This window comes from Amblyomma maculatum, unplaced genomic scaffold (genome assembly GCF_055883805.1).
Source record: "Amblyomma maculatum isolate TAMU_Amacu unplaced genomic scaffold, ASM5588380v1 scaffold_145, whole genome shotgun sequence".
In the NCBI taxonomy this organism is placed as follows: domain Eukaryota; kingdom Metazoa; phylum Arthropoda; class Arachnida; order Ixodida; family Ixodidae; genus Amblyomma; species Amblyomma maculatum.
The window spans coordinates 9,995-30,560 of record NW_028146869.1 but is presented as its reverse complement, the minus strand read 5'-3'; the positions used below and the strand labels follow the sequence as shown (position 1 = coordinate 30,560).

The 20,566-nt window shown below is 49.2% G+C and overlaps 2 long non-coding RNA genes across 2 annotated transcripts; one reads left to right on the top strand and one right to left on the bottom strand.

Annotated features, from left to right (window-relative positions):
* Positions 1–317: 317 nt before the first annotated feature.
* Positions 318–2,386, bottom strand: LOC146170605 (uncharacterized). The gene is made up of 3 exons (XR_014703170.1): positions 1,933–2,386; positions 1,707–1,845; positions 318–884 (listed from the first exon to the last, which is right to left on the bottom strand). It is a non-coding gene; the product is annotated as an uncharacterized LOC146170605 (long non-coding RNA).
* Positions 2,387–6,795: 4,409 nt separating this feature from the next.
* Positions 6,796–8,682, top strand: LOC146170604 (uncharacterized). The gene is made up of 3 exons (XR_014703171.1): positions 6,796–7,359; positions 7,447–7,585; positions 8,411–8,682. It is a non-coding gene; the product is annotated as an uncharacterized LOC146170604 (long non-coding RNA).
* The last annotated feature ends 11,884 nt before the right edge of the window (positions 8,683–20,566 follow it).

The following is a 20,566-nucleotide window of genomic DNA, read 5'->3' as shown; positions in this document are numbered from 1 at the left end:
AAGCCGAGCCCACATTTCGATTTTGGCTAGCAAACCACAAACCAAGGTTCCTCCTCAACCCTTGTTTAGTGCTGTTTTGTATTGAGTAGCCATCTTATTTCCCTCGTTCTACCATGTTTATGGTGTAAAATATTTTTGAACGCTCATGTTTTAGCTGCCTCTACTGTCTTAAAGCTGCTCAGCAGTCCCTTGCAGTTTTACACGTTTTATTAGTGTACATAACATCTGCTCACACATTGCCTTAACAATGTATGTGTGATGCTTATTTTATTTTCACTAGAATTTTGTAATCATTCAGCAATCATTGTGGCACTGCAGCCTAGTATTTGTACACCATTCTCCTAACAGCTGTTACAGCATTTAGCACTGCGAGCAAGATCTCTAGTAGTATACCATCTAGCTGGCATTTTTACCTCTGATATGTAAGCGTTTTGCACACTGCACCATGCATACAGTACCTATTTGTATAGGTAGCTTCAATATGTTGAAAGGGAGCGGCTTCTTTGAGCCCGATAATTATTCTGCAATATACATGTCAATGTTGTATGGTCATTGTACATCAAGGTAAGTGTGCTGGTATGTATGACGTCTCTTTCTCAATAAAAACACTGGAGTGAAATACAGCGGCCAAGAAATAAGTGCTTCTACTGAGTATATGTGGCAGTAAAAAATCTTTGGTGCCATTTTCTGATTCCAATAAGCGTCATGGATATTTATTACCTTGCTGTAACGCTACGCTTTTCGTTTTAAGCATGTTTACCACACAGCTAGTGACCAACTGTGCCAGGCTGCAAGGTGATAGCAGAGAAGGGACAGCAAGTTGGGTCTGGGATGACTTGGCATTGGTGTAAGCAGCCATGACTCCAGTGGGTAGTCACTGCCTCCTGCATAACCAAACAATGACATCCACTTAAGTCCGCCTTTTGCATGTTCTAGTATACAATCAAAGACCCATACCAACTAGCCCACAGTGAGGTGATAAACATTCACAGGAATGTTGGCAACGTGTCACAGGGCTGTCCAAGCAAGCATCATTGTAAGGATAGCCTTGTAGCTTCACAGTGATATAAACAAAAATCAACAGATTACCTGCACAACACAAGCGCTACGGTTTCTTAGGCAGTAAAGAGATTTAAAACATTGAATATTTGGTTCCTGGTGCCATAACACTAAATTTGTACATTAACAAGCATTCATATGCATAACTAGTCCGTATTATGCATGCAGCTTCACCGAATTCAGACAATCGATCACTCGCCGAAATACAAGTCAGCTTCTCTGTAAGGCTCGTAATCCAACCAAAAGGTCTCGTTATCACACAACACTCTTCTAGTTCTTGCTGAAACGAAAAGAAGCAGGCGCTTTTTGCAGCGTACTCACACTGTCGAGTAGCGAACGTGTCGTAGGGAGGGAGCGTAACGAATGGGGGCAAGGCACTACAATCCCTAGTCCCTTCGTCCTGTATTTTGAGGTATATACAGGTATTGAACTTTCGTCAGGTGTCGCTGGGTAATCTCGAAGACAACAGCTGGAAAGAAAAGAGATCTTTCCTCTGTTCGTTTTTTAACATTGCGAGGGGGAACGAGTCCTTTTGGTTAGAAAACAAGATTTGCAGAGAAGCCAACTTACAGCAAGTGGTCGATTGCACATATTAATGCGTATAATCAATATCGTTCGATAACCGACGCGGGTTTTTTACAGCTTACCCAAGAAAAAGTCGCAGGCGTTTAGCAGGCCTTCGTTCACCTTTCGGCGTGCAGGAGTACCGCTAGACGAACGCGTTGTTTGGAGTCCTTGGTCCCACGGGCAACGAGGGTCAAAAGTGCGTATGTTCGCGTCGCAGATCTGTAATAAAATAGGCACAATACAAGTTTACAATGACGTTTCGAAGTCGTAGCCAAACACACACAGTCAAAACCAACATTTACTCACCACTGTGATGTTCAGAACGTAGAACCTAGCGACTTCTTTCCATATCGCACCGCGGCGCCTTGACGACAATCAGCGTTCCGCCCGATGGCTTCCGCTATCAGCACACGCACCTGCTGATCGATGCCTATGCGATGCAAACGATGTTACGTTCCCGACGCAAGCTGGTAGCCCCCGATAGCAAAAAAACGCGGTGCGCATGCAGCCGCAGTGGCTGCGCACTCGTCCGTGAGCTGCGTGAGCCCCCGTTCATCGATGTTCGTCGGCAATCGCCGCACAGTCACTCCACTTTCTGCTGGTTTCCGAGTTGAACACAGTCGGAACAACTAGACCGGTACGTCAAACGTGTCTTCGTGCTCCCTTCAACGCCGTGGATCGCACCGACACAACTGTCACACAGCCAGCGCAACGCTATAACAACGCAAGGAACACAGCCGCCATTTGGTTTTGGGGTTACCTCGTTTCGCTCACAATTTCAGTCAATATTCAGCTCATGGGCAACGTCACCACTTTAGTCTTGTTGATGACGTAAGCGCAGTCACCAGTGAGATCAGTGATGACGCAAAATTTTAATATGGCCGCCGACCAATAGGAGCAGGGCAAGTTGAGCGGTTTGAGACTGGTTTTGTATTGAGAGCGTTACAGAAAGCATCGCAACTTTCACGTACAGTGCCGCCGCCACGCGGCCGCTTCCGGTACCGCCCTTGGGGGGATACTCGGAGAACGGCTCGTGCTCCTCCAGCTTAATTGCTGCTGCGCCTCCCGCGAAAATTCTTTGCGTGGAGCTCGGTACTGCAGCTCCTGTAGTGTGTAACTGCTTTTCGAGTTGAATTTGGCTCGCAGCCATGACAATAGATTATTAATATAACTTGTATTTTGGTGTGTGGGGCACATAGTACGAGGGGAAAACATAAAAGCAGTCGAATCTTCCATACACCGATGTGTTCTGACTCCACGGTAAAAGGCGGGATAAACTTGCACATGTTATCTCCAGATTATATGTCCCGGAAGGAGAGGATAATTAAGTTAAGATCTCGGTAAGATCAAGTCGGTTACTTTATCGTGAAAAGCATCGTGATAAATCCTGGTCGACGAAGAAACACCCCCTTAGTGACAGTATGAGCGGCGTAGCTATCTCATTTCTGGGATTATGCATGAGTCTCGTTTTTCCTTGCCACTCTAAACTCTGAGCAGAACCAAGTTTCGCAAAAAAAAAAAAAAAAAAAAAGACTGCGACTAAAGCTATGACGGTTTTCGGTGCGCATTTCTGATGTGAGAAGTTAGACTGGCGTAAGTTGCGAGCCATACGTAATAACATTTTTGACTGCCGACCATTTCATGGCCCACACATGTTCGAGAAGTTAAGAATGTTTGTTTCCTACCCGGCTGAGTGAATACAGTGTTTGCAATCAGCAGCTGCCAGATGAACGCTAAATTAGAAGCTTATATTGAACGTTACGGAGCATACACTCACAGTCCATATTCGGACTGTTCTCAAAGCCGGCGCTCTAGCTGCCTTGCTTTTCAAGTTGCTGTTCCCGAAAAAAACGTGTGTCAGCACTGGGTCATCACTTGCGAAAGTCAAAATCACTGCCTATCAGAGGTGCTGCAAAGAAAAAAGGAAAACAGGTTGGTTAAAGCGACAGTAGACCATCATTATTACCTTGTAGTGATGTTTCCTTGTGCCCAGACAAAGTAGTGCGTATTTCGATGCGACGGCGTATATTTTGAAGTGAAGGAAAAAATTTGCCCACATAAAATGCGGGGTTGGCCGCTCGGCATACATGTGCTACGCGCGTGAATACACAGCACGACTTCTTGAAATGCTGCAGTTCGCGAGTGCCCGTGATCCCTGGGTAAAAGTTGAAAGTTTTATCTATATTCATGTTTATTCTGTCCCCGTCGAACGTTTCTCTGCAGCACTTAGTGGCGCGATTAGAGTCGCCTGGGAACCTGTCGTACTTGCGCACAACACAGTCAGCATGTAGGATGTTTCACGTACCTGACCAGCCACACTTGAGGGGTCCTTTGTATCGCACCCCTGCAACGCATGCTCACCAAAGGCTTGCATACGCTGACTGACAATACCGTGCATACCTTCGCACCCCAGAACACACGCGCGAATATTTTAATGCAGCTTCAGGAAACGTAGCCCAGCGGCCCAGCACAATACACTTGAAGCCTGACAGCCGGATCCCCTCAAGGGCAGCCATATTGGATTTCCAGTGGCGCCGCCTATAGCCCGTGAAAGGAGTAGCGTTTCATCTGTGTGATATTTGCTCGTCATAGCTTTAAAGGTGTTAATTTTGTTGCGGCGGTGTTTATTGCTATTGGTACGCATGAGCTATTTTGTGTTGTGAGTTGTGCGGTAAAGGCGAAGTGTTGCACGCGCGCAGCGAGAAGAACAGTCAATTTCTGCGTTCCTGTCTCGTGTAAGATACATATTTTGGCGACGAGGATGTTAGCTTAAACCAGGACCTCGGCGTGGACTGCTGGCCGTCTATCATGAGCTTTTCAGGTCTTCAGCCGCCTCCGCCCTTCCGTGGGAGTAATGGTGGCTGGCGTTCCACAACTACATGCTGGCGTCTGGTGCCTCCACTAGATACCTCCACACTTCTGCTAACCGGAGAGGGCTATCCTGCCAGCGAATTTTCTACACATTGTCGCCGTCGTCCACTTCAGCGCCTACCGCTGCTGCCTGACACTCCGGTGACGATGCTATCTTTATACTGGCGACGCATTACAAATATTCCGTAAATGTGATCGCCGCACGCCACCGTTTTCACTGCCGAGTACAAACTGCCGGAGAGATAGCATATGAATACATCGCTGCCCTTCGCAGCCTTGTCGGCGACTGCGGTTTTGGGAGCTTCGCGGACATCATCAGGGACCAGCTGGTGAAGACCATTAGTCACTATTTCAGTAACCGCCATCTCCTTCTTGACTCTGTTAACTCTGTCGCGCTAGACAGTGCCAGCCAGTGTTGCCACCTCTGGTGGCCAGCATTCCGCCAAAAGGACCCAAAAATCCGCTAAAAACCCGCTAAATATTTTCGAAAAACCACCAAAATAACCGCTAATATGTACTGCGGTGCTGGATGTAAAAATACTTGCACTGGACCTCCTGCATGGCTTACAAATGGAAGGAAATGTAATGATTCGGTGCCACAGCCTTCAGCAGAACACGCTAAGCAAAAGCGAAACCAGAATACGCAGCGCCGTCGGAAGTAGCGTCTGCTTGTGCGTGCATTACAAGCAGCCCCGAGCCGAAGAGCTGGCAAATTGTATCGCATAAATGTGGCTAACAAAGAAAAAAGGTTTTTTTTCGAGCGTATATTTGGACTAATTGTAGCGCATATAGTTCCCGGCCAGCGTCCAATGCAGCTCACTACACAGTACTGTTCATGCCTTTCAGCGAGCGTTCTTTCCTCAATTTTTTTTCTCATATGCAAGAGAAACTAAATAGGCCGGCAATTGTACCGTTTTTAAGCGTAGTGCGCAGTAAATTGCTAGAAGGGAGATGTGCATTTTTTCACCGGTTTATTATGAACATCTTGAAATATAAATGAGGATTACACCAGACGGGTACGTATATCATATCACACTGCTCGTAATTACAAACAGAACATGAGGGTGTGTCCAGAGAACATTAGCCAAAAGCAACGCTATGCAAGCCTTGAAGCAGAGTCAAAACCAGTCAAAACACAAACGAATCGGTATCATCATCGGAATCCTCGTCATCCACCTGGAGAACTGGCTGACACACAGCACTTCCTGATGTAGACGGCTCGCTCAGTCCGCTGTAAGTGGTATCAGTCCCAATGAGTCGGGTAACCCTTTCTGGCAGCTGATAATCAAAACATCCTTTGTTCTTCCTCTTCAGCCCCGCTCTGATCACCATAATGGCGTTCACAGTAGCTGGCGCGAGCCTGTTTCGTAGTTTTGTTTTCAGCAAGCTCAATTGGCTGAATGATCTTTCCACTTCCGCGTTGGAGTAGGGTAGCACCAGCATTGATATAGCGAAGTCCGCTAATTGACTGAACGGGTTTTCGCCAGAAGAGTCTCTATAATTTTTTACTTCACACCAGAAGTTCTCAGTCGATGATGTATTCGTCCAAGGGACAGTTGTGATGCTCTTCCATTGGCTTTCGGCCGCATCTATCTTGGCTGGCGGTACACCTACTGCTTCCATGAGTGGTACTAGTGAAGGCTTCAACACAGACAAGGCTTTCTCAACCGCCAACTGTCCCACGTTTTTTAACGTTTCAATGTTCTTAGGAAGCCTCTGGCGTATCTGCTCGATGAGAGAAACCAGGAATTTGATGCATCGCTTTCGCAATATGTCTTCATCTTCGGAATTAAACCCCGCTTCCTTCATTTCCTGCATGTGTTTTTCAAACAAATAGCCCAAGTACGGCTTTGGATCAAGATGGTCCTCTACTTTGGTCGTGATTATGTCGATGTTTACAGTTGGAAGCACCACTTTTTTGATGAGGGCAGACAGAAGTCGTACGAGGTCGTCCAGAAGCTTTGTCTGGTCTGCATTCTTAGCTTCAAAGGACTTGTTCACTCTTTGGATATCCTGAAGTATTGGCTTCAGGAAGAGCAAATAAGCTTTGTTGGCGTTGTCAGAGTACATAGAGTGCAGCACTTCCGCGTTGTAGCATTTTTCCGTCAGCCTAACAGTTTGGAAGTGCACCTTCAGCTCATCCCATTGGTCCAACACTCGCTCCACTGCTGTCGCGATCGAAAGCCATCTGGGGGGGAATTCTGTAACGCTCTCAATACAAAACCAGTCTCAAACCGCTCAACTTGCCCTGCTCCTATTGGTCGGCGGCCATATTAAAATTTTGCGTCATCACTGATCTCACCGGTGACTGCGCTTACGTCATCAACAAGACTAAAGTGGTGACGTTGCCCATGAGCTGAATATTGACTGAAATTGTGAGCGAAACGAGGTAACCCCAAAACCAGTCAACTGAGTAGAGCGAAAATGGCGGCTGTGTTCCTTGCGTTGTTATAGCGTTGCGCTGGCTGTGTGACAGTTGTGTCGGTGCGATCCACGGCGTTGAAGGGAGCACGAAGACGCGTTTGACGTACCGGTCTAGTTGTTCCGACTGTGTTCAACTCGGAAACCAGCAGAAAGTGGAGTGACTGTGCGGCGATTGCCGACGAACATCGATGAACGGGGGCTCACGCAGCTCACGGACGAGTGCGCAGCCACTGCGGCTGCATGCGCACCGCGTTTTTTTGCTATCGGGGGCTACCAGCTTGCGTCGGGAACGTAACATCGTTTGTATCGCATAGGCATCGATCAGCAGGTGCGTGTGCTGATAGCGGAAGCCATCGGGCGGAACGCTGATTGTCGTCAAGGCGCCGCGGTGCGATATGGAAAGAAGTCGCTAGGTTCTACGTTCTGAACATCACAGTGGTGAGTAAATGTTGGTTTTGACTGTGTGTGTTTGGCTACGACTTCGAAACGTCATTGTAAACTTGTATTGTGCCTATTTTATTACAGATCTGCGACGCGAACATACGCACTTTTGACCCTCGTTGCCCCGTGGGACCAAGGACTCCAAACAACGCGTTCGTCTAGCGGTACTCCTGCACGCCGAAAGGTGAACGAAGGCCTGCTAAACGCCTGCGACTTTTCTTGGGTAAGCTGTAAAAAACCCGCGTCGGTTATCGAACGATATTGATTATATGCATTAATATGTGCAATCGACCACTTGCTGTAAGTTGGCTTCTCTGCAAGTCTTGTTTTCTAACCAAAGGGACTCGTTCCCCCTCGCAATGTTAAAAAACGAACAGAGGAAAGATCTCTTTTCTTTCCAGCTGTTGTCTTCGAGATTACCCAGCGACACCTGACGAAAGTTCAATACTTGTATATACCTCAAAATACAGAACGAAGGGACTAGGGATTGTAGTGCCTTGCCCCCATTCGTTACGCTCCCTCCCTACGACACGTTCGCTACTCGAAAGTGTGAGTACGCTGCAAAAAGCGCCTGCTTCTTTTCATTTCAGCAAGAACTAGTAGTCTGTTGTGTGACAACGAGACCCTTTGGTTGGATTACGAGCCTTACAGAGAAGCTGACTTGTATTTCGGCGAGTGATCGATTGTCTGAATTCGCTGAAGCTGCATGCATAAGACGGACTATAGTTATGCATATGAATGCTTGTTAATGTACAAATTTAGTGTTATGGCACCAGGAATCAAATATTCAATGTTTGAAATCTCTTTACTGCCTAAGAAACCGTAGCGCTTGTGTTGTGCAGGTAATCTTGACACATTTTGTTTATATCACTGTGAAGCTACAAGGCTATCCTTACAATGATGCTTGCCTGGACAGCCCTGTGACACGTTGCCAACATTCCTGTGAATGTTTACCACCTCACTGCGGGCTAGTTGGTATGGATCTTTGATTGTATACTAGAACATGCAAAAGGCGGACTTAAGTGGATATCATTGTTTGGTTATGCAGGAGACAGTGACTACCCACTGGAGTCATGGCTGCTTACACCAATGCCAAGTCATCCCAGACCCAACTTGCTGTCCCTTCTCTGCTATCACCTTGCAGCCTGGCACAGTTGGCTGTGGTCACTAGCTGTGTGGTAAACATGCTTAAACCGAGAAGCGTAGCGTTACAGCAAGGTAATAAATATCCATGACGCTGATTGGAATCAGAAAATGGCACCAAAAATTTTTTACTGCCACATATACTCAGTAGAAGCACTTATTTCTTGGCCGCTGTATTTCACTCGAGTGTTTTTATTGAGAAAAAGACATCATACATACCAGCACACTTACCTTGATGTACAATGACCATACAACATTGACATGTACATTGCAGAATAATTATCGGGCTCAAAGAAGCCGCTCCCTTTCAACATATTGAAGCTACCTATACAAATAGGTACTGTATGCATGGTGCAGTGTGCAAAACGCTTACATATCAGAGGTAAAAATGCCAGCTGGATGGTATACTACTAGAGATCTTGCTCGCAGTGCTAAATGCTGTAACAGCTGTTAGGAGAATAGTGTACAAATACTAGGCTGCAGTGCCCACAATGATTGCTGAATGATTACAAAATTCTAGTGAAAATAAAATAAGCATCACACATACATTGTTAAGGCAATGTGTGAGCAGATGTTATGTACACTAATAAAACGTGTAAAACTGCAAGGGGACTGCTGAGCAGCTTTAAGACAGTAGAGGCAGCTAAAACATGAGCATTCAAAAATGTTTTACACCATAAACATGGTAGAACGAGGGAAATAAGATGGCTACTCAATACAAAACAGCACTAAACAAGGGTTGAGGAGGAACCTTGGTTTGCTAGCCAAAATGCCTCGGCGGCAGCTTTTCGATGGAGGCGAAAAGCAAGACGCCCGTGTGCTGTGCAATGTCAGTGCACGTTAAAGAACCCCAGGCGGTCGAAATTTCCGGAGTCCTCCACTACGGCGTCTCTCATAGCCTGAGTTGCTTTGGGACGTTAAACACCACAAACCAACCAACCAACCAAAATCGAAATGTGGGCTCGGCTTGCAAACTGAGGCTCCCCTCAACCCGTGTTCAGTGCTCTTTCATACACCATAAACATGTGATAAGCACCTCTTTACATAATTGTCACCTACTTTTGACCTTGGAATTTATTTTCCAAGTTGTTTTCACCAAATAATCAGAAAAAGCATCTTTTGTGCAAACTGGCTTTTCAATTGAAATGGTTTGTACATAATGCACAGCACACAACATGGAAAGGTAATAGAATTAGGAATGTGTGTAAAATGAACATCTTTTTGAAACACTGCACAGACTCCATGACGACACTTCAAAACTAGCACACATTCTTCGCCTTCGAGGTAATCTGCACACCTCACTGGTGGGCCCCTTGTTTATAAGACTAGGGAAATTTAGCAGATTCACCAGCTGGCCTCCGGCATCGCGCACCAAGCTTGCGTGATGTGTTTGCCTTTCCCGTCGAAAAGGGGGGGGGGGGGGGGGATACCGTTCAACATGAACAGACACTGACAACGTTTCAACAATGTGCCACTAACAAACACAGCCTGCTGCGCGAAATACAACATACTGCACACCCCTGTCCAGACCTGGCTGAACAAGCTCGTCCTCTCCTCGGTCACTATATCAAATTTCTGAATAATGTATTTTCTTTCTCTGAACACACCAAAGGAAGCATTAACATCACAGTTTGTGTACCTTATAGAGACTAAACAATCATCAAAACATCAACGGAATATCGGGAACGGAGCCCGATGCGGCCGAAGTCAACTGGCTGCGAAGCACAGGAGTGACTGTCACCGTGGCTTGCATGAGGAGTCCGTGGTGGAGGGTCGTGTGTCGGATCTCGTTTCCCGCACTGCAATTGCTAACTCTTGCATAGTAGCTGCCACCTGCCTTACTGCAAGTGCAAACGTTCCTCTGTCGGCAAACACAGTAATGTAGCCTTCATGATCTTCTTGTATTTTCTTTTAAACAAACAGAACAGCAGACCACATACCTCCCACTCGTCGCTCTTGCCATCGATAGTAAACACTGACAACGCTGACACTCTTCAGTAAGCTGATGACTTAGTCGATTTTCATGCCCAACGCTTTTACCACGCTGATCACTGCAGGTTCGTAGCCTTCATTGTTTTCAATCGGATTTTTCCAGCTGCTCACGACATCCGCACAGGACCTCGATTTCAGGCGACGCACGGAAAATAGCAACTAGCCGAGGAATCAGCTGTTTTCTGGCAAGCCGCCATGTGCACTCTTTGACACCGTCAGCGTGCCCTCGCGGAGACAAAAAGTTACTAAAGAGCAAATTTAATTGCGAAGCCTCAAACATATCTCCTTATGCTTCATGTTAGTTAGTTGTAAATACAGTTCCTCAGCAGAATAAATATTTATTAATTTTATTTACTGCGTATTAACTGCGCCGTTTCATAAAAACTTAGGAGACGGTCCCTCGTCGGCCTCGGCTAACGTTACGACAAATGTGTAGCAGTAGGCACGACCGCGGAACGGGGACCTCAGGGGCGGAGTCATGCTACGAGTCGCTGGCAATTGGTCGATTCCGTAATCCGTCACGATTGACGTCTTAAGGTCACGTGAAAGCCGCGTCAATTTGACGTCACGCTCTACAACTTGAGAGCGAAATTGAGAGCGTTACAGAATTCCCCCCCTGGGGCCGAATTACGGACTCCGCTCACAAGTTTGTGAGCGTGACGTCAAAATTACGAAGCTGTGACGCAGCCTTGAGACGTCAATCGTGACGAGTATGCGAAATCGTCCAATTACCAGCGACTTTTAGCGTGGCTCCGCCCTAGTAGTCCCGAATCCTCGGCAAATGTTGATGCCACAGTGTGGCACAAAACTGAGCAGGGACCGTCTCCTAACTTTTTCTAACAGGACGCAACTAATACGCAATAAATAAAACAAACAAAGGTTTATTTTGGCAAGATACTATTTTTAGTATTGATTAACATTGAGCTCAAGTTGAAGCGTTCTTAGTTTTGTAGTTATACTTGCTATTAGGTAACTTTTGTTGCCGCGAGGGTGCGCGGGCGGCGTCATGGCGTGCACATGGCGGCCTGCAAGGAAACAGCTGATTCCCCGAGAAGGTGCTGCTTTTTTTAGCGTCGTCGGTAATCGAAGTGCCGTGCAAGTACCGTGAGCATGCTGAAAATCTAATAGAATGCAGTCGAAGTTCAGGGCCTGCAGCGATAAAATTTCATGGAGCGCTTGACACGGAAATAGACAAAGACAACTTGCGAAGGTGTTTTCGGTCGGCGCCTACTAGTATCGATGAGAAAAGTGCTGAAAGTGCAACGTGCAGGCTCCGTGGTTCTATTTGTTTCTCTTTAGGAAATACAAAACGATTGTGAAGCATGTAGTGTAGGCCAAAATGAAGCTCTGTCCTTGCATGATCATCTGTTTGTATGTAGCTGGATAGTTTAGGAAAGAACATGATCATGGGAATGCTTCCACCCCTGCCGTGACTGAACCCGAAGCCTTCATTCACTGCAGTGCCACCGTGACAGGGCTTTCGATGTAGCTTTCGTTGTAGTGTGCTCTGTATTTTTTTTTCTTTGTTCTCATGACTCAGTTGCTTTGTTTTTGAGCGATACCTTCTGCCCACACACCATTTGCTTGATGCATATGTGATGTTTTTCTGCGTACGCTACAATCACTGTGAGCACTAAAACTCGCAATATTATGCATTCAATTTGTCAGCTTTACTCTGTTTAGCATTAAGCAAATGCTTTCTATGCGTCCTAACAGTATATGCAGGCCTGTAGTCCTGGAAGGTTCACTAATGGAGACTACCTTATGCAAACATTGTGCATAGCACTACTTGTGTCATGTTTCTGCACTGTTAAGAGCCATACTTTGTTTCCTGCTTCTGAAATGTGCCAAACCTATGACAACTACTATGCACGCCTGTAATCATTAAGCAACTATTATTTTGTGTCATGCCTCTGAGTCGCAGTTTTATGCACAATACTTTCATTTCTTGTTTCTGAAGTGTGTCAGACCTGCGATGAGTACAGTGCCAGCTTACAGGCTCTAAAAAATTATTCGTGTATGTCTTCTCTGTGTAGCACAATCGTGCAGCACGTGCAAATAACTGCCTGTTGGTTTCGCTGCTGCATATTCAAGCGTGTGAAACGCTGCAGGAAAATAAAGGGGCACAGTTGATACACGTGCTTCTAAAAAACTTCTGTGAGACTTTCCCATTCCGATAGGCATCACAATTGCTGCCTCGTTGTGAAACACTTTAATTATGTACTCAAACACAGGCACACACACAAACACCAACATGCACGGTTGCAAGCAACAGTGAATGGGGGGGGGGGGGGGTACGAAGACAAATTTGACTTGACAGATGAGGTTCGAGAAGATTCATCATTATCACAAAGGTTTCTGGCACAGACATGAAACGAGAAGGCGCTGCACTTGGCTGCCTGCGATGAGTTGGTCAGCTACGTGTGGTATATCATAGCCGATTGTTGTGCTGGCATTGACGCCGCAGCTGTTGCCGTACCATGGGCAGCTGTGCCAGCCAGCTCTGGTGGCAGGTTCTGTGGAACAGGCTAACATGATTCTGCATGGCTTTTCCCTAGAGGTATGCATGGCAATAGTGATCCCACTTCCAAGTAGCCGGTACACAGATGTGACCCTTTCTTGTCCAAGCCAGCAGCACCCTCCTCGTCTGCAGGCAGGAAGACATCCAAAGAAGTTATGCAACACGGCACATGTTACACGCTCTGACTGGTAGAGGAGCGTCTAGTATTTTTGCAAGCACTGGAAGCGGCTCTTCAGCATGCCTACGCAGTTATCCACCATTAACCTTGTGGAGGTGTATGCCTTGTTCTATAGCCGTTATGGAGAGTCCGGACCGGGATGCCATGACACTGGCAGCCATGTCTCCAACAGGTGCCCCTTTCACCAGCATAACCGAAAATGGCACGATGTTAAGCACATTCTTCGTCGTTGTCGACCTCAACAGCCTCATAAACTGACACAATGGAAGAGTCGCATCAAGTAGCTCATTGCCAGGTCTTGCTGATGATGACATTCATGGGAGTGCAGACAATGAATGATTGAAAGTTTCAGCAACACTGCTGTAAGGACAGCCTTGCACTTCATATCGGTATAAATGGTGCCCCATTCCTACTCAATACAGGCATCAAACACACGCATTCCCATATTCGTTTCTTACGTAGGCATTTCAAAAATGTACGACGTGTCTTACGTTTCAGCTTTTATAAAAGCCCAAGAACGGCAATACATGTGAGGCATGTGGAGCCTACCGTAACTTATCTTGCAAAGAGCAGCACGGCTCACTGTCGTGAATTCGACGCCTCGCAGAAGGCCTTCCTCGGCCTGTGTCATGCCTGTGTGCAGCCGAGAAGGCCGCCAGAAGAAAGCATCATGCCAAGATACCACGTAGGGAGGTTCATGGCCCAAATCATGTCGGCATCTCATATCTGAAAACAGGGACATCACAAGGCTACTCGTAGACGCCCGATGGGCCGTCGACAAACCCGACGACGCCCGGTATGCTGCCGTGACGAAGGAAGCCTTTCTTCGCCGCCGCCTTGCTGCATGCCGTAAACGCTTTTGAAGTGTCGGCTGCGCGAGGCCGATGTTCGCCTCGTTGCCAGTAGCGGTTTGGAAGCCACTAGGAGCTCGGAAAAAGCGCAGTGCACACATTATCTGCCGCCACACAGACAGCGCACTCGGCCGCACACACCTATCTCAGTTCGTCGCGTCGCACAGTCACTGTCCTATATCCTTCTCGAGTAGTAACATGCGTCGAAACATCTCGCCCGGCACGTCAAACAGTCTTCGTACACCGTCCTTTGCCGATGATTGCGTCGGGGCGCCGCCGCTACCGCCTCACGAGAACGCCGGCCGCCGCATAGACCGCCGCCATTTTTCCTTTGTGAGCGCGCTCACAAACGAGTTGTGAGCGGCTCGCGTCGCTCACATCCCCCGCTCACAATTGGCCCGTAGTCGACGTCACCACTTCAAGTGTGTTCATGACGTAAACAGCAGACGTCGATGATGTAAAGGACGGCCACTCCCACCGTTTTGCCGCTGGCCAATAGGAAGATTGTGAGTGTGAGTGTGATTGTGAGTGTGAGCCGTCTGTAATACGGCCCCTGGTCGAACAAGCTTGCACGATCTTTAAAGGCGCTTCCCCGCTATTTAGCAGGCCGTAAAGTTTCTTGTAAGCTTGCTGCCGGGACGAAGACCTAGCAAACCAATTGTAAAGCGTGGCCCGCATGGAGCGTTTTTTGCACGCGAAAACGCGTCGCACGCCCGACGCCCGCGCCGGCGTCGACGATTTCACTCCCGCATGGTCAGCAGCCGAGCGGCGTTTTTTTTGCCGCCCAGTTGCGCGACGCACGCGCCCTCATCCGGCCGTGCGTCGAGGTCGCGCACATCTTGTTTTACCTGTCGCCGCGAGCATCAAGTTGTGGTTTGCTCTCTTTCTTCTTGGTCAGGTGTGTCAAGTAAACAGGCACAGGCATCACTTCCAACAGCTATAGATCTAAATGCAGAAGCCATAGCACAAAGGAGGTATCAGAGGTCCGCTGGCAAGGGTAGCAGCTCATAAACAACCTCCGAGCTCAGCGTAAACACTCGTGGCCCCAGCGGACGGCCCCACCTTCACCGAACTCTAACCTAAAAAAAACCCAAAAAAAGGAAATGCATGGTGCCCGATGCCCGGACCTTGCTGTCGTCGCCTCGCGCGCGCAGCGATTCCGAAAGACTACATTCCCAAGCATCCTTGGCCGACCATTTACGTGTGGCCGACGTTCGGAAAATGGTCGGGAGCCTACTTAGTCGGCTAGTAAACCACGGCAAGCGGTCGGCCCGGAGGTAGCCGCTAGCCATTTCGGCAAGTAGTTCGCAGCGGGCTTTGGCCCGACTTTTTGGCCGGACTAAATGCCGGGCACGGCGCCAGGTTAATGGCAAGAGTGCGGCAATGCGTCGGCCCGACTGTTGAGGCGGTACATTGAAAAAAGGTTATGAAGAGCATGACTGCTACTTTTTTTTTTAAATTTGCCTGTTACTCGGCTTTGGTTTTTCGCGATGTTATGTAATTTGCGCTTAGTATGGAACAAAATGATACATGCTATTTATTGTAAATGTTTTGTTACATTAATTAATGCTATTGTTTGTTTAACTTGTCGCTCACATTTTTAGTGAACCTTATAGCTGTTAGTAAAATTATTTACCGAGTTCTGATAAACAGCACGCCACAAGGTGACCGCGATTTCATGTGTAGATCATGTCATTATACATTATACTGTTTGCTTATTACGAAGCGCAGCTGTAGGTGATGTAACATCAGTTATATTTTTGGCGCACAAGCTCCCGTACACCCCATTTAGCCCGTATCACTCACTGAAATTCGCTATATGGCAGCTGGGCACTTGAGTAGACGCAACTTCGCATTGTAAGGGAGGAGAAGGCTATTGTGTAAAATAAAAGAAGCGGACAGAAGAGAAAAAGCACACGGGGGGCAGAAATTATGCGTAGGGCACTGGCAAGCCTTGGCCGCGGCGAACGCTCCAGCAGGCAAGCAGCGACAAATTCTAAAAACACTACTTCGCAGCAGGAGAAGAGAAATGCGTACACGGAGGGAGACTCGGACGAAACAAAACCGACCTCACGCTCGGACGTTTCGAAGGAAGGGCGGAAAAGAGGGGGAAAATGGGAAGGGCGGGGCAACTGTGTCACCCCCGCAGCTCGAAAGTTGGTGGCGAGCGTTCCTGACTGGGCGAGAGAAGAAATGTATACACGCCGACTTTGAAGAGAGCATGCAGTTTTGTGGTATTTGTATACTATTTTTGAAGGAGCTCTTTTCGAACAAAGTTGTCTTACGATCAAATACATGAAGAAAAAAAAACGAAGGAAAATGATTATTGTCCAGGTTATTAATCGCATACTGTTTTTCTCAAAACAGTCTGGTAAAGCTAAGAGCCGCGAGAAAACAGGCCAGCGTCCTTGTCATTTGGTTTTGTTTCTTTGCGTGTGGCCCATTCATCCTCTTTTACGACCTGCCGGGGTGGGACGGGCGGCTCTTTTCATTTTTTTTTTTTTTTTCGGAAGTCGGAGGGGCGCATTTTCGCAGCGAGCGGTCCGATTCTACACCGGAAACTAACCCCCTCTCCACCCCCGCTTCTTGTCAACAGTTCTTGGAAGACTCGGCAGCTTGTGCTCGTGGGTGCGTGCGTGCTTTCAAGTTCGTTGCAGAAGTGTAGAGCGCGACCAAGAGACGATCTCGAGCGCGCGAGGACGCTGTACGTGCGAACGAAATGTTGGAAATGCAAGCGCGTTTTCCAAAGTTGCGCGTTATTAGTTAAAATTACAAGACAGTCAACTTTGTTACCTTCAATAACTAGGCGCTGGACAACCAGACCTCTTTGTTCCGCCCCGGCGGTGGCCTCGACCTCCGCACCACTACCAATGGGGCCCTCCTGACCTTACTTTGTGCCATCGCCAAAGTTGACTATGCCACCGCCCGTGCCAAGGATCGCGTACGTATCAACCCATACAACAACTCATTCACTGTTAGTTCACCCTCAGACCAACGCACCCGGTTATATGTCCAAACCTCTGAGCTGCGTCTCGGAACCAATTCGTACCCCCTGCGCGCTTACGTTGCCGCTCCTGACAACGCTCTCCGCGGTGTAATCTACAACGCCGTGGACCAACAGAGCCAAGAGGAGATCATAGCAGACCTTCAAGCTATGAACCCCAGCAATACCTACGCCATTGCCGATGCAAGACAGATGGGGCGTACGCGGTCCATCCTGATCACCTTCGTCGGTACAAAAGAACTACCCCGCACCGTGATATTCAACTGCGGCCTTTTTATCTGCCACCCTTTCCGCCGCAAGGCCGAAGCCTGCACCAATTGTTGGAGCTACGGCCATCGCTCCGACGTATGCACCCAGCCCAGATCCGGACGCTGCACTCGCTGCGGAGCCGTACACGAGATTCGGGAGCCCCCCGACTGCACACCTAAATGCATCTTGTGCCAAGGCACACATGTCACGGGATCCCGCCCGTGTGGACTTCGCTACGCGCGGACCGGTCCCTCTCCAACCAACTCCAGCCTTAAGTCAACGTCATCCACCCCACCGCAATCAAAACCGTCCACCGAAGACTCCCGCCCATCTAGACCCAGCCAGCGGTCCAACTCCGGGACCCGCCAAGGACGCAGCCCCCGCCGCCGCTCCGTCTCTTTTCCGCCACTGCCGAGTCAAGACACCTCATCGACTTCTTCCCAGGTGAGCCGGCCTTTGCAGCCTCCCACCCCCGACCCCGAAAAAGAAGAGCTCAAAGCTCAAGTCGCTGCCCAAAACAGGGAGATTACCCTGCTAAAACAACAGCTGCAGGCGTTGTTGGGGCACCCCCAACTCCCCAGCCCTTCTTCACAATGCCCCCCACCACCTGTCACTCAAAAGCCCCAGCCGCCCCTACCCGCCCCCATGTCCATCTCCTCCAATGCTTCCTCCCGCGCCACCTCCCCTTCCCGCACCCCTCCACAAAAGAGGCGATCCACCAACCAGCCCACATCCATCCCGGAGGTGGAGGCCGTCATCCACCACACAGCCTCGTTTCTTGAAGCCCATGAGCAACGCCTCATGGCCGCAATTTCTACGCTGCGTACCGACACGCAGAAATGGATGGAACAAATTAACGAACGCGTAGCCAGAATTGAGGCCCGCCAGAGTGCCCACGAAGCCGAACTTGCCCAGACGACCCTAATGGTGTCATCCCTCCTCCCCTCCTCCTCATCTCCCAATCCCCCTGCACCAGCAGGGGCACCCAGGCCTCGTGATGGCCAGACACCCCTCACGCCTTAATTTCTGGCAGTGGAACTGCCGTGGTTTCCGCGGAAAGCGGAACGCGCTGCAGCTCCACCTCCAGAACATCCCTCCCTCCGAGCTCCCCGCTTTAATCGCTCTCCAAGAAACTTTCTCCCCAGTTAAGCTGCGCGACTTCACTGCTTTCCATCCTTCTTCCTCATCCCCCCCGAACATTGCCACTCTGGTTCACCGCAACTACACGGCGATAGAGCATCCTCTCGACGTTCCAGAGTGCACGCACCTTTTCCTAGAACTCCTCCCCCGGCGGCGACAGGATGCCAGTCTCTTTGTTCTTAATGTCTACAGCCCTCCTCGCACACCTTCAGCTCCTCTCCTCCTCCTTCTACGCAAAGCCCTTTCTCGCGCACATCGCAACGCGCTCCTCATTCTTGGGGATTTCAATGCACATCACGTCAGCTGGGGTTATCCCGGGAACAGTAGGAAAGGTCTCGCGCTGTGGACATTCATCCAGAACGAACAGTTATCCGTCCTTAATGATTTTTCTGACCCAACCCGCATCGGCTCCAGCGTCCAACGCAACACTAATCCGGACCTTTCCATCTGCAAAAACGTCGTGGATGCAGCGTGGACGAACACCTGGGTCTTTCTCGGCAGCGACCACTATATCCTGTCCATCTCTTTCTCTCTTCCTAGCCTATCCTCCCGCCAGCGTCTGAGCCAGGTAGTCGATTGGGATCGGTTCCGCCACTCACGGCAACATGCCCCCACCTCCATCTCAGACCTTTCTCAATGGACTGCCACCTTGCTCAAAGATGTTTCATCCGCCACCTCTACCGTCCCTACCCCTCCTCACTCCTCCACGGCTGACAGCCGCCTCCTGCACCTATGGGAGGCGCATCATTCCCTGCACCGCCGCTGGCTTTCACAAAAACACAATCGCTCACTACGCCTCCGCCTTGCCCGCCTGGGTATGGAAATTGAGGAGCACTGCTCATACCTCACCAGGCAGCAGTGGGGCCAGACATGCGACCGCATGGCCGGTAATCTCGGGCTGAGGGATACGTGGGCGCTCCTACGTGCCCTCCTTGACCCGTCGCATGTCAAGGCCACGCAACGCAGGGATGTGACGCGCCTCCTGCAATCCTCACCGCTATCCGATTCCGATTTCCTTCTTGCACTCCGAGATCGCTATCTTTGCACTTCCCCTCCGTCCCCCCTCCCTTCTTACTTCGGCACCATTAATTCTGCGCTTGACGCAGATATCACTTTGGGGGAGGTTTGTGCGGCGCTACATAAGCTCCGCACCACTTCCGCACCAGGAGCAGACCAAATTTCTAATAAGGCCCTCCGTAACCTGGACACATCATCCCTAGAGGCCATTACGGACCTCTTTAACAAACATTGGCACGAAGGCACCCTGCCTTCTGAGTGGACCCACGCTAAGGTGACCTTCATCCCCAAGCCCGGCAAACCCATAGACATTCAAAATCTCCGTCCTATTTCCCTCACCTCTTGTCTCGGTAAGCTCTTTGAGCACGTCGTTCTAGACCGCTTACAGAGCTCCCTCGAGGACAACCATCTCTTCCCCGATTCGATGTTCGGCTTTCGCCCATCCCTCTCTACACAGGATGTCATGCTCCAGCTCTCCGAAGAGGTCCTTCACCCTCTTCACGCCAAGCGCACTCGCGCGATCATGGCACTGGACTTGACAAAAGCATTTGATAATGTCTTCCATACCGCCATCCTAGACGCCCTTTCTACCCTTAACGTGGGCTCCCGAATCCATAGTTACATCAAGGCTTTTCTTGCCCATCGCACGGCTGAGATCTCATTCGGCACCCTCTCCTCTCCTACTTTCCCTCTTGGAAATCGAGGTACCCCCCAGGGTTCTGTTCTCTCTCCCCTTCTCTTCAACATCACCCTTTTTCCGATGGCACGTGCTCTAGCTAGCATTCCTAACCTCTCCCATGCTTTCTACGCTGATGATATCACCCTCTGGGTGACTACCGGCAATCTTGGTGAGATGGAAGCCGCTCTCCAGGCAGGCGCTAAAACGGTCGCCGATTATGCTCGCACGGTCGGGCTAGCTTGTTCCCCGTCCAAGTCGGAGCTCCTGCTCCTCCTGGCTCGAGGCATAGCTCCAACCTCATCTCCTAACCTTAACGTCACTATCGACGGACATCCCATCCCTTCTGTCTCTTGCATCCGTATTCTCGGTCTCTTTCTGCAATCCAATGGTAAACACACTACTGTCCTTTCCCGCCTTACTACCACCGTCC